The 12,498-nt window shown below is 37.7% G+C and overlaps 1 long non-coding RNA gene across 1 annotated transcript in view; it reads left to right on the plus strand.

Annotated features, from left to right (window-relative positions):
- Window positions 1–12,498, plus strand: part of LOC122796942 — a 2,551,311-nt gene that overhangs the window by 1,806,795 nt on the left and 732,018 nt on the right. The window lies entirely within an intron of this gene.

Here is a 12,498-nt window from a genome sequence, read left to right on the forward strand (position 1 = left end):
TGTCTGGCTTCATACATAAACCAACATTTCCGGTACTTGTGTTCACATTCAGATTTGCAACAGATTAGCAATAACTTTCACAAACTGCAAGGACTTGTATTCATCTTTATTTTGAAATAGCACCTGGAACTGCTCTTGTCTACGGAAAATACTTCTCTTCTTTGGAGTAGGTGTGCAAGCAGCAGACATCCTACACCGGATCTCATCCACTCAATTCTGTTCTCAACACACAGCCTGCAGAATGCTAAATAAATCAAATAGATGTTTACCAGCTATACACCGTAATCTTCTGTGCCATCCTTCGAGAGCATTCTGTGTCCTAGGCAAGTTCAATTAATTTAAAATACTTATGTTCCAGAACTTAACGGGAAACAACAGAGGAAATCTGATACTACTAGCCAGCCTAGTATTGAATACCCTGGGCTTACCTATTAGATACCACTCCGCGAACTACTTCAAAAGTGGTTTTCCTTCTGAAGGGAACCTTTCCTTCAACAAGTCAAATGTTTCTAGCACTTTGTCTTCAGGGAGGAATGCTAAAGCTGCTAATTATTTAACTGCGTGTTGAAACATACCTCTCAAGTGTACCTCATTACGAGAAACGTACCTCATTTGGGGTCTTAAAAAGTTCATGTTCCTCCAAGTTCCTCAAATGTTCCACATTGAAAGACTCTGTCACACATTCAGTGTTAGGAATTTTTTTAGTGAAATCTATTGTAAATAGAAATTAATCATATAAATTCATTAACATATCTTGTTTATTAGTAAAAGCAGCATATTTTAACCATCCTATGACCTTCCTAGTTGAAGTTGTTAGTACGCCATTAGTATGTGTTCCACATTTTGCCCATTTGTTCCACATTATGAGGGCTAGTGTTCCTCATTTTACAGATCGAAGGTTGAGAGCTATGGTTGAAAGTGCATATTAGAATTGTGACCTAAAGCTTAAAGTTTATGCCAAATGTTTCTTCCAAAATGGAAGAAGCAACCTTTACATACTACGCCACTGACATTTCGAATTATACTCTGCATAGCTGCAGGTTCAAAGTCACATAGAATGAATGATGTATTAAATGTCAAACTCCCTTCAGTGAACAAATCAAAAAGGAATTTCCACATGAAATTGTAAGTACGATATAACTTTCTACTCATCAAACAATACATTAGCGGTACACTTTTACTGTATGCACCATACTTAACCACAGAGTGTATTGTATACAGTTGTCTACATTCTGCACCTCTCTGGAAGTAAGTGCCATCTATCAGCCATATCTTAGTTACGCTTAGATCTTTCAAATTAGCGTTAGTACTTAACAAGACTACTTTAGTCTGACTACTGCTATCTACCAACATTTTCTTTAAGAATAAACCATCCTTAATTGGAAAATGTTCCACATCTACATCCTGTAAGCGCAAATTACTGCAATGAAAACTTGGTCTACTTTTAGATCGGACCCATTTTACAGACTGTAACATGGATCTCAGATTGGGTAAATGAGCAGCACACTCTAGTGAAGTAGACGCTACAGCATCGTCCACAATAATGCAGGGTGAATCACGAGAAAATGTCGCTCTTTGCTTTAATTCATACTGGATAAGGCACTTTTCTACTTCTGAAGGTTCACCAGAGTGGAAATGGTCCACAGATTTAACAAGCTCTTCACCAGATGTTACAGATATCGTAATAGCTCTATCCTTGCATTTTTGACTGACTTTGTACTTACAATTCCAGTACTTCCTAGTATTGGTTTTCTTTTCCAATTGATAGACATAACCGTCGATAACTAAGATTTCTCTTCCACGCTGTGATTTGCCTGTTGTATACACTTGTCCCAAAACACCAGGCACTAACCTACACATATCCGCCATTGTCTTGTAGTACGTTAGTACACTTGCATTTACATGACAGTGCTATTTAAAGTGGAACTAACCACTAAACATGTTACCATTGGTTCCAGTTATCTGGGTTTCTATTAATTGTGTTTTCGTGCATGTTGGTTTAACATTCGGTGATTTGCACGTTCGAGTTTATGTCCTAGATCCATATATATATATATATATATATATATATATATATATATATATATATATATATATCTCCATGGTTACATATATTTATATGTATATATGGATCCCTATGTAAATTTATATGTATATAGATCCCTATATTAAGCTTGCAGTCCCACAAGCATGAACCTTACAAGAGCAAACCAGGAATACTGAAAATCTTGAAGCTTGACCAACAAACTAAAAACATATCAGCTGCTGTTTTTAGAGTCAACTCTCCTGCACCCCCTGTGTGGGGGGCTGTGTCCCCCCACACCCCCTATTAATTATATATACAAACTCCGAGAATGCAATATAGTGAGGAAAGGAGCAAAACCCCAGTCCCCACTGTACCATTATCCTGCACAATGACTATTTATGCAGTTCAAGCTTCTCGGTTTTCAGTATTCCCAGCGCAGTCTTTTAATATGTATATATGCATATATATAAGTATGTGTGTGTATGTGTGTGTGTATACAGTATCTATATCAATGTTTATCTCTCCCTCTCTCAATATGCATATATATATATATATATATATATATATATATATATATATATATATAGATATAGATATAGATATAGATATATACACAGAATGGAGTATAGGCATTATAGATCCTATAATAACTAAGATGGTATTGTGCAGACACACACAGACACACACACACACACACACACACACACACACACACACATGTGCAGATATATAGGTAGAAAGATTAATGGATCTATCTATATAACTATATAGGTACAGTATTAATGATCTAAACCATTTTTGGTTGACAGGTAAAATATCAAGTAAATATGTTCAATACCTATTATATTGGCAACAGGAATGATCGAATCAAAACTGCAGGAAAACATTGACTAACATGTCAGTCATCTTCGACAATGCAGAATATTGATGGAACTAAGACTGACAACAGTAAAACATTGATATTCCTGAAAGTCTGTGCAAAGCCAAGCCAACATTTGTCAATGTTGTGCACTGATCTCTTTTTACAATATCCTTGGCTTAGAGGATTCACGTGGAATGTAGTAAGGGAAGCATGCCTAAGGTAGGATGGTAGAAGAGGACATTGGGCTACAAAAAAAAAAATAACATTGACAAGGTTGCAAAGGGAGATGATGACAAAACCAGGGATGTAAAAGGCAATGGAGGTGGGGGTATGAGACATACGGTTACCTATTAGAAAATTGAAGTTACAGAACTTCGAATACCATATGGTCAGCACCATATGATCAAAGATCCATAACTTCAAAATTAAAAAAAAAAGCAAAGACAATGTACCCTGACAGGTTAAAGCAGGGGGGCAAGCACCCCTGCACCCCTCACACACCCCCGCTACTTAAATATACCAACTCCGAGATCGCACTTTAATGCACTATGGTGCAGAAAGGGAAGATTTCCCTTTCCTACACTGTAGCACGATCTCGGAGTCGGTATATTTAAGTAGTGGGGGGGGGGTGTGGGGTGCAGGGGGGGCTTGCCCCCCTGCCTGCACCCTTTACATTTTCTTTTTTTTTATGTTCATTTTGAACATTTCGAATTTTCAATTGTTCGATCATTAAAGGTCGACCTTTACTGATTCGAACAATTGAAAATTCGATGGTCCAATAGGAACCCGCGACATATACCCAGATATCACTCGGTTTAAAAGTTTAAAAGGATAATAAAAAGAGTAGGTGGGGTTCTGAAAAGTAACAAGATTTATTGACAACACCAGTTATGACATCACCAGAGTCTGATCAGTGTACCTGTACTATAATTTAAATGTCAGGAAAAACACTCCCACATTCCTGAGGGCATACCTCTTACCCTCTTAGTGCAAGAAATCTGGACAAACCCAAACATTATGGTGGGATAGAGGCCCAAAAATAGGGAGAGATTTTAAATATTTCTGTTATAAACCTAAAAGGTTGCTAGAATAAAAGGATTTGTGTTAGTATGTATTTTCGGATGGATATCGGGTCTGAAACTCAACTGCACATCATTATTTAATGACCTCAGTCTTCAGTGATTTGACAGAAAAACACATTTTACAGGAACAGATCAAAATATTAGGCATAATTCTGGACATTCTGTGAAAACCTAGACAGTTAAGAGGAGTGTCTGGGGGACTGTGAGGTCTGAACTCATTTCAATGATATTCTACTTATCATTTTATTTACAAACTGTGCCATGGAAGCACTCAAACAGAAGGTGACAGTGACCACTGAGCAGGTTATCATTTCACATTTGCAGAATGAAAGCAGAAAAGTCAGAAAAAGCAGAAAGTTGTGAGGGGATATGAACCATCAATGCTGTTCACTGACACTGAACAAATCACTTAATTTACAAGTTAGACCATGGAAGCAGTCAAGCTAACAGCATGAGGTTTACCCTGTTTCATATTTGCATATTGCAACGCAAAGATGCTATGTTATATCCCTGATTTATGACAGCCATTGCCAATGCTCTTTAAAGATGACAGTGACTGGGAGTAATTGTTGCTATATAATGAGAGTCCTATTCTTTGTTAGTTGTACATAAAAATTGACAGTGATGTTCAACACCAGCCATGCACAGTAAGATCACAAAAATGCAAGTGATTTAGAAGCTGTATAGGGACACAAGTTCAGTGTGCTTATTTTTGGCAAGATTAAACATTGAAAAATGGAAGTATAAGAAACGGATGACAAAAGGAAGCAAGCAGAAGACAGAAGAGAAGCCAAGCAAATCAAAAATTAGCCAGATGCGGGTTGGGAAGGAAATACATTTTTTTTTTGCAGGACATGTGGTCATTTTATATTTAAGTAATAATAACTGACTAGTGAGTGTGGGTATATTAATGATTTACCCACAGTTGGCATGATTTAACCACAAGGGTGAAGCCTGAGAGATTAAAGAAAGCCAGCCATGGGTAAATCTTCATTATACCCACACCCAAGAAGCAGTTATTGCTATTATACAATGACATCATTTAATAAAGAAATTACTTTTTTTAAATAATATCTTTCTATAATGACACAGTCGTGTTCCTCCATGTTGTTTCTACATTTTTCCTCATTTCTTGAAGTACTTTGCATGCATATGGGACTTACAGAAAGGAAGATCTCCATTGTTTTTTTTTTTTTTTTTTTTTTTTTTTGAGGGGGTACAAGAAAGACATTGCAGAAATACAAGGAAAATCAGGTATGTTTCTTTAGTTTTGCAGAATGTACCTGATTTTCCTTGTATTTGCTCTATCCTTTGTATGTATTTCTCAACCTCTTAGCTCAAGACATGTGGGCAAAGCCATAAATAAAGAGGGGGTCAAAAGTTCCAGAATAGGAACTGATTGTAAAAGTTGCTCTTGTAAACTTAGAAAACTGCAAGATTAATAAGATTTGTATTATTGTGCATTGACTGAGGATATAAAGTCTGAAACTGAAATGAGTTTCATTATTTAGTGACTTCAATCCTCAGAGATTTGCCAGAAAACCACAATTTATTTGAGGAATAGACCAAAAATATGAGACATGCCATACCATCCTTCCCTAGTCAGATCCAACCAAAAATTAATCACCATGGAAATCCACATCTCACCCACACACCCTGCAAAGGTAACCACCTTGAAAAACTTCTCCAAAGCTGACTTTGGACTCCTAAAAACAGAGGTGGCTAATTTCACTGCACCCATGCCAATAGAAAATAGCTGCATGACTGCCAAACCATATACCAATGCACTGTACAAACATGTACACAAATGCAGTGAACTAGCTATACCCAACAGAACCAAGACGCTCTCCTCCAAAACAAGAAAGACAATCTGGTGGTCCCCTGCCATTAATAAATTCTACAACAGAAGGAAGAAACTGTTGCAGAAAAAGGTGAAGTCCCAAGACTGGAAAAACTCCCTTATTAGCCTCAATAAAAAGTTGACATCCCACATCAAATCCTCTAAAGTCAGCTATAAAGGCAGAATTGCAGCAGACACTAAAAACATTCACAAAGACTTCTATAGCTATATCAAGAATCTCCATGGCAATACCCAGATTTGCTCTGAGATACTGTATAATGGTACCTCCTATACTCAGCCAACAGATATCACCAACATACTGACCGACAGATTCAGTGCCACCTTTACCCCCCCCCCTAAAAAGGACCAATCACAATACCAGAAGAATGCCAGACACCCAGCATTACTGCAGTATAGGTTAAAGCTGCATTGTCCAAGGCCAAGAATACAGCATCCATGGGACCGAATAATATTCCTGGCTGTGTTCGAAATGAACTACAAAGCAAACTGGCACTACATCTGCATGCCCTATTGAGTCACAGCCTCACCTCAGGCTTTGTTCCTACCGAATGGTGCACTGCTACAGTCATCCCTCTCCATAAAGTGGGAGCAACTACAGACCCTGGGAATTATCACCCCATTAGCATGATGAGTCTGATATATAAAGCTATGGAGCGTATCATCATAGACCTTAACAAAGATATAGGCAATATCAAAGTCTAGAGCCCATGCAATTTGGCTTTGTGAAAGGGATATCATGACTCCTCAACCTGGTTGACTTCTTTGAGTCAGTCACCAGGGCTGGGGATGAAGGTAAGGCAGTGCATACAGCCTACCTCGATCTGGCCAAAGCTTTGATACCATTCTTCAATCAGGAATTATTGATAAACTCACCAAACTAGGCATCAACACCTATATAGGTGGGTTGCAAATTGACTCACAGATAGAACACACAGTGTGAAAGTAGAGGACTCCAAGTCAGAATGCCGACCAGACATGAGTGGAGTCCCACAGGGATCAGTCCTGGGTCCTTTCCTGTTTGTCATCTACTTCTCAGAAGTCCAGGCCAATACAAAGAGACACTGGCTGACCAAGTTCACAGACAACTGCAAGCTGGGAACCATTATTAGTTCCCCAGATGATGCAGACATCCTACAGAAAGGCCTCACTGAGACCAATGACTGGTGTTGAAACCATGGCCTTAAGTTTAATGCCAAAAAATGCATTGTCATCCCCTGTGGTAAAAACTCAGTTCCCACTAATTACCACATAGATGGGAGCCCACTGAACACTGAAGGTATTATAAGACATCTGGGGACACAAGTTGACAACAACCTCTCCTTTGACCACCACATTTCCACTGTGGTCAGAAAGTCTTCTATGTGGCACATCTCATTACCAAGGGTTTTGCATCCAGGAAAAAAGAGGTCATCATCTCGATTTACTCATTAGACCAATTATCAAGTGTAATGCCCCATTTGGCATGTACCTCACTAGACAACTGCAATAGCTGGAGAGGCCACAGAAGTACCTCACAAAGAGGATCATAGGCATTAAACAGATGTCCTACATGGACAGACTCAAAAGACTCCAGCTATTCTCTGTCTCATATCGCCTATTTAGAGGTGATCTCTGCTTGACTTACAAAGCCATGTCTGACCCAGCTCTGTTAAATGCTACATCTAAAGAAATCCCAATCCCTCTGCACCACATGCTACACAAACCTCAACCTCATTACCACAATCAACAGAACATGCTGGAGAGACAGGTTCATAACCCAGAGACTGCCCATGCTATGGAATAGACTTCCCATACATGTCAAACAGAGCACCTTGTTGACCCTCTTCAAAAGAAATCTTGATGAGTGGATGGGTAATAGAAAATTCACCCTGGGGATCATTCCAGTGGCTCTACTTGATAGAGGCACTGGGAACTAATGTCAGGTGGCACAATGCCAGGCACTTCTATGGGCTAGGCTTGTAAAAGCTCCAGGGTCATTAGCCTAGTACACACCTATGAACCTATGAACCTATGCCACTGTATCATATACTACTCACTACTACTGGTATTTCATCGAGGGGACATTTTCTATTTGTATATGCTCAATATACAACAAGCATGCTGGTTGGGCTGACCAATCAACATGTACATTTTTGAATACTAATGAGCTATCATTGTATAATTATGAAGAGTAAGGTAAGTTGGAGAGGAAGGAAGGGAAGCAAGAGGAAGGAAAGAGAGTTAGGTTAGGTAGGAGGGGAAGACAGACATGACTGATGGGGTCAATGGTAGCACAGTGATGCAGGGGGAGCATAATGGTGAAGGAGACATCAGACAAATGAAAGGCAATAGTGAAGGTAGGAAGGAATGACCAAAAGGGGTGGGCATGGTCACAAAAGGAAGGGGGATACTATTTTTTGAGATATAATGAGGTGTTTGCAGCAGTAAATTCATGCCAGCTGAGATCTATTTTTAGATTACACACCACCCTGGGTACCATTACCACTTGGACCTTGTCTCAGATGTTGTAGCCAGTGCTGGACAAGGAAATAGTTCAAATATTTAATAGTGAAGTTTATACATTTGGCCAATTTGGGCAGCCAACCTCCTGTCTACAATTTCACACCACAACGTGTGCTACTTGCCTAAAGCTGACAAAGGCAACACCTTCACTTGCAGTGCTACTGGTAGGGACAAGTCTACTTGCATCCGATGCACGGTTACCTAAAGCCAGTAGTGTAGGTAGGGCAGGAGGTGTGGAAGCAACTGTGGCAGACTGTGACCTAGATGAGCTGGGTGCTTTGGCTGGTGCTGGTCCTGCTACTGCCATCACCTCTGAGAGGGCTACAGGATGGGTACTGGTCACTTTGCTACCACATATAATAATAAAAAAATAATAATAAATAGAATAAATGTATGTGAGAGGATAGTGGCAAGGGTAAGGGAAAGACAGAAGTACATACGCGATGAAAAACAAGTTCTTATCTGTGTTGAGACTGCTAATAAATAAACACAATATACTTGGATAAACAAAGATGTTAAACTTAACAAGCCTTTTTCTAAGTATAAATGGTGGGTGCTGAACCAACAGACATCATTTTGTGCAATCGACAGATATGGGATTAATGTGATCTGCTATTTAGAAGACCAACATGTGGCTGCAATCAGAGAGGCAGTATTGATGTTTGCGACTAACATACAAAGAATATGTGGTGCTCAGACATACATAATTCACTCACGGACATCAGGTAACAGCAGCTGCTTCTATATTTTGTTAAAACATGTCCATTCAACTAATATTGCTGATCTTACAGATCTGCCAAATGAAAGGCTGCAGTTATACTAATTAATTACACAGAAATACAAATAAACATTGCATGTTTTTCATGATAACACAACTGTGCAGATATCCTCTCAATGTGAGAATAGAGCCTTATATCCTGACCAACTTGCCACCTATACAAAAGGATGCATAATATGAAGTGTACAACCATGGAACATATTAAACAGAAGCTGTTTAGTTGGAGAACAGCAGTATGGTAAGCAGTTAAGCGAGTCATGACATGAACTAATGCTGGGTGAAAGGAGCTCATGATTCATACATTTGCTGTTTGCAAATTACTTCATGTGTCAATGCAAGTTTTAACGATGGCATTACCAGAACTACAGTGATTCATGTATTGTTTTACATAGTATCTTGTTGAGATCTTAGGCTGCATTGTAATTTCACATTCATGCATTGTTTTACATAGTATCTTGTTGAGATCTTAGGCTGCATTGTAATTTCACATTCGTGCATTGTTTTACATAGTATCTTGTTGAGATCTTAGGCTGCATTGTAATTTCACATTCATGCATTGTTTTACATAGTATCTTGTTGAGATCTTAGGCTGCATTGTAATTTCACATTCGTGCATTGTTTTACATAGTATCTTGTTGAGATCTTAGGCTGCATTGTAATTTCACATTCATGCATTGTTTTACATAGTATCTTGTTGAGATCTTAGGCTGCATTGTAATTTCACATTCATGCATTGTTTTACATAGTATCTTGTTGAGATCTTAGGCTGCATTGTAATTTTGCATTCAACTGTTTACTTCTTTGAATATTCTTTGAAACTGGTTAATTTTCACATCTTCTTATTTTTCTTTTTCTCTTTATTCTCACTTATAGGCTGATGACACAATGTTTAGACACTGAATAGATTTTATAATAATATGCTGTTGATTCAGAATAACTCAGATTTACATGTTTACCCATATTCAGCATTGTTCATCTCTGTTCATAAGTGCTTTGTTTTCCAAATATTGCACCCATCTTGCTATTAGTCCCAGATGATTCAGATAAAAATATTTCCAGACACAAAAAGAAGCAGAAGAGAATGCAGTATTTCTTATTTACTCATCCATTTGAAAGCATAGAACATAAACATTATTAAAAAACAAGTGGGTCATTGAAAGACATCACTGTGCACCTAGCAAAAATGTGGACACACATTTTAATATATTCAGAATACTCATAGCTGGTCAACATGTCTTTAATCAAAGAACTGTGTTGCAGGCATAGTAATGAAATTCTGTGGAACTTTAGACCTCATTAAAAGCCTTCTCAGCTTTTCTGCTTACAACACCTCTGCTCTTGATGAATTATTCAGAGATATTTTGCTTGAGATAAATAATTTGATTTGAAGGGGATTGTATCTGGATTTAGATACAAGAAGAAGCATTAAATGTTAAGAATTTTAAGTGATCAGAATTGCAGGGATTTGACTACTAAGACAGGAATGAGCTTTGTACTTTAGGGTTGCCTCTTATGAATCTGATTGTCTGAGCTTGTCATACAAGAGTGAGCAAGCATGAGATATGAGAAGTATAAATCAAGGATTGATGTGCCGCAAACCACAACTTATCAAAGTGTGTGTGTGTGTGTGGGGGGGGGGGGTATGTCCGCTTGTGTGCATGTGATCATGCATGTGATCATTCATGTGCATACCTTACAGTAATCTATTGATTTCAGTACAAATATCAGCAGGTGCCTGTCTGGTATTAAAAATATTAAAATGAACTGCATGTCTGGTATTAAAAATTTTAAATGAACTGTGCTGATGACCTGTGCAAAATAGTTGAATTTTACTCATAATTCTTACATGTTCTCCCTATCTTAAAATGACAAATGGCTTGATGGCATTTTAAATGTATTTGACACTAATGGGTGCACTTTCTTTCTCACACTACTTATACCGAATAGTGTATTATCTTTTTTTATCTTAATACCCTATTCTACATAGTACTTGGACAATGCTGCTTAAACACCAACATTGGGAAAAGATAAGCTTGTTGTACACCTCCCTAAAATCACAGAGGTGTATAACATAAACAGTTATGATTATGTATCTGATTGAACATACGTTATTATGTGCTCAAGACATGGACGCCAAGAAATTAGCTTTGGGGCAAGAACAAATAACAAAGGTTATGAATGGTAAGTCATGATCATAATTCTTTGTTAGTACACGATATTGTATCATCCCCATGTACTTCCAGTTCAAGAATAAAGAAAATCAGTGCAGGAATACAAAGTATCTTATTGGCTCTCAAAGCCTTTGAAAGATGGTAAAAACAATTTAACTTTGTCAGCCAATAGGCAAAAGCAATCTCTCTCTCTCTGTTTCTCTGAAGAATAAACTGCTTTCAAACATGTTAGATGTTTCTTCATTTTAAAGCTATTTTACTTCTTTTTTCTGTTCTTTGCTGGCTAATGAAATCTGTAGTCAAGCCCTTCCATAAAACCTGATTTAAACAGAACTTAGTGGTGCTTAACAAAAGCCTATTAAGTACTTTTCTGACATCAGAAAGCTGTTTCACAAGCATGTATTTTTCCTGTTTTGGGAGCATAATTGCAGCACTCCATGCTCTATATTTTTAAAGTACAACTGAGAGTTATGTTCTAGCTATGTAGTTGAACAAACAATGCACCTACCAGTCTATAGCAGTGAGACCATAAACAGCTTCCAAATGCTGCAGAACATGCCCCACTGTAAATAAAGAGGCAGAATAAATTATCTAACAGCTTTGAAGCTATTAGTCCTAAAGGGCTACAGGAGCACAGCTTTTGAGCATTGTCTGTGTGGCAGTGATAAGTGTTTTACATTTTTCAGAGCTGTAAAATGCTTTACACTCCTACTTTTCTTCTTTCTGTAAATAGTAGTACATTTGAACTGATGAAGCTCCATGTACAACAAAAAAGTATGACCAAACTTCCTGAGAAAATATCTAAGTAGTTAAATGTTCTCAGCATAGTTATAAAGATTTACCTATTGGGCCTCAGTTGTGTCTGATCTTAGGGTGAAGTCTTTGTTATCTATGTAGCCATGTCATAAACACTTGACCTGATCATAATTCTGTATCCTATTCTAGTCATATTAGAGTGATTTGTTTTAGTAAAATATGGCACTGTGATATGTTGCATTTACACTCTAACCAAATATACATCTCAGAAGTTAAATAGATCAGTAAACTTGTGAAGCCAATAAATATTAAATGCATTATTTTAATACAATTTTCTTTTACAAGTAGTTACAATCAATGAAAACATGTCTGTTAATGAAATGACTGGAAAGATTTCAAAAGTAGGTGGCAGGAAGAATGCACGTATTTTATATCATTTTTATTGGAAGGATTTTTACTA

This window comes from Protopterus annectens, chromosome 3.part0 (genome assembly GCF_019279795.1).
Source record: "Protopterus annectens isolate FY-2018-M chromosome 3.part0, PAN1.0, whole genome shotgun sequence".
In the NCBI taxonomy this organism is placed as follows: domain Eukaryota; kingdom Metazoa; phylum Chordata; order Ceratodontiformes; family Protopteridae; genus Protopterus; species Protopterus annectens.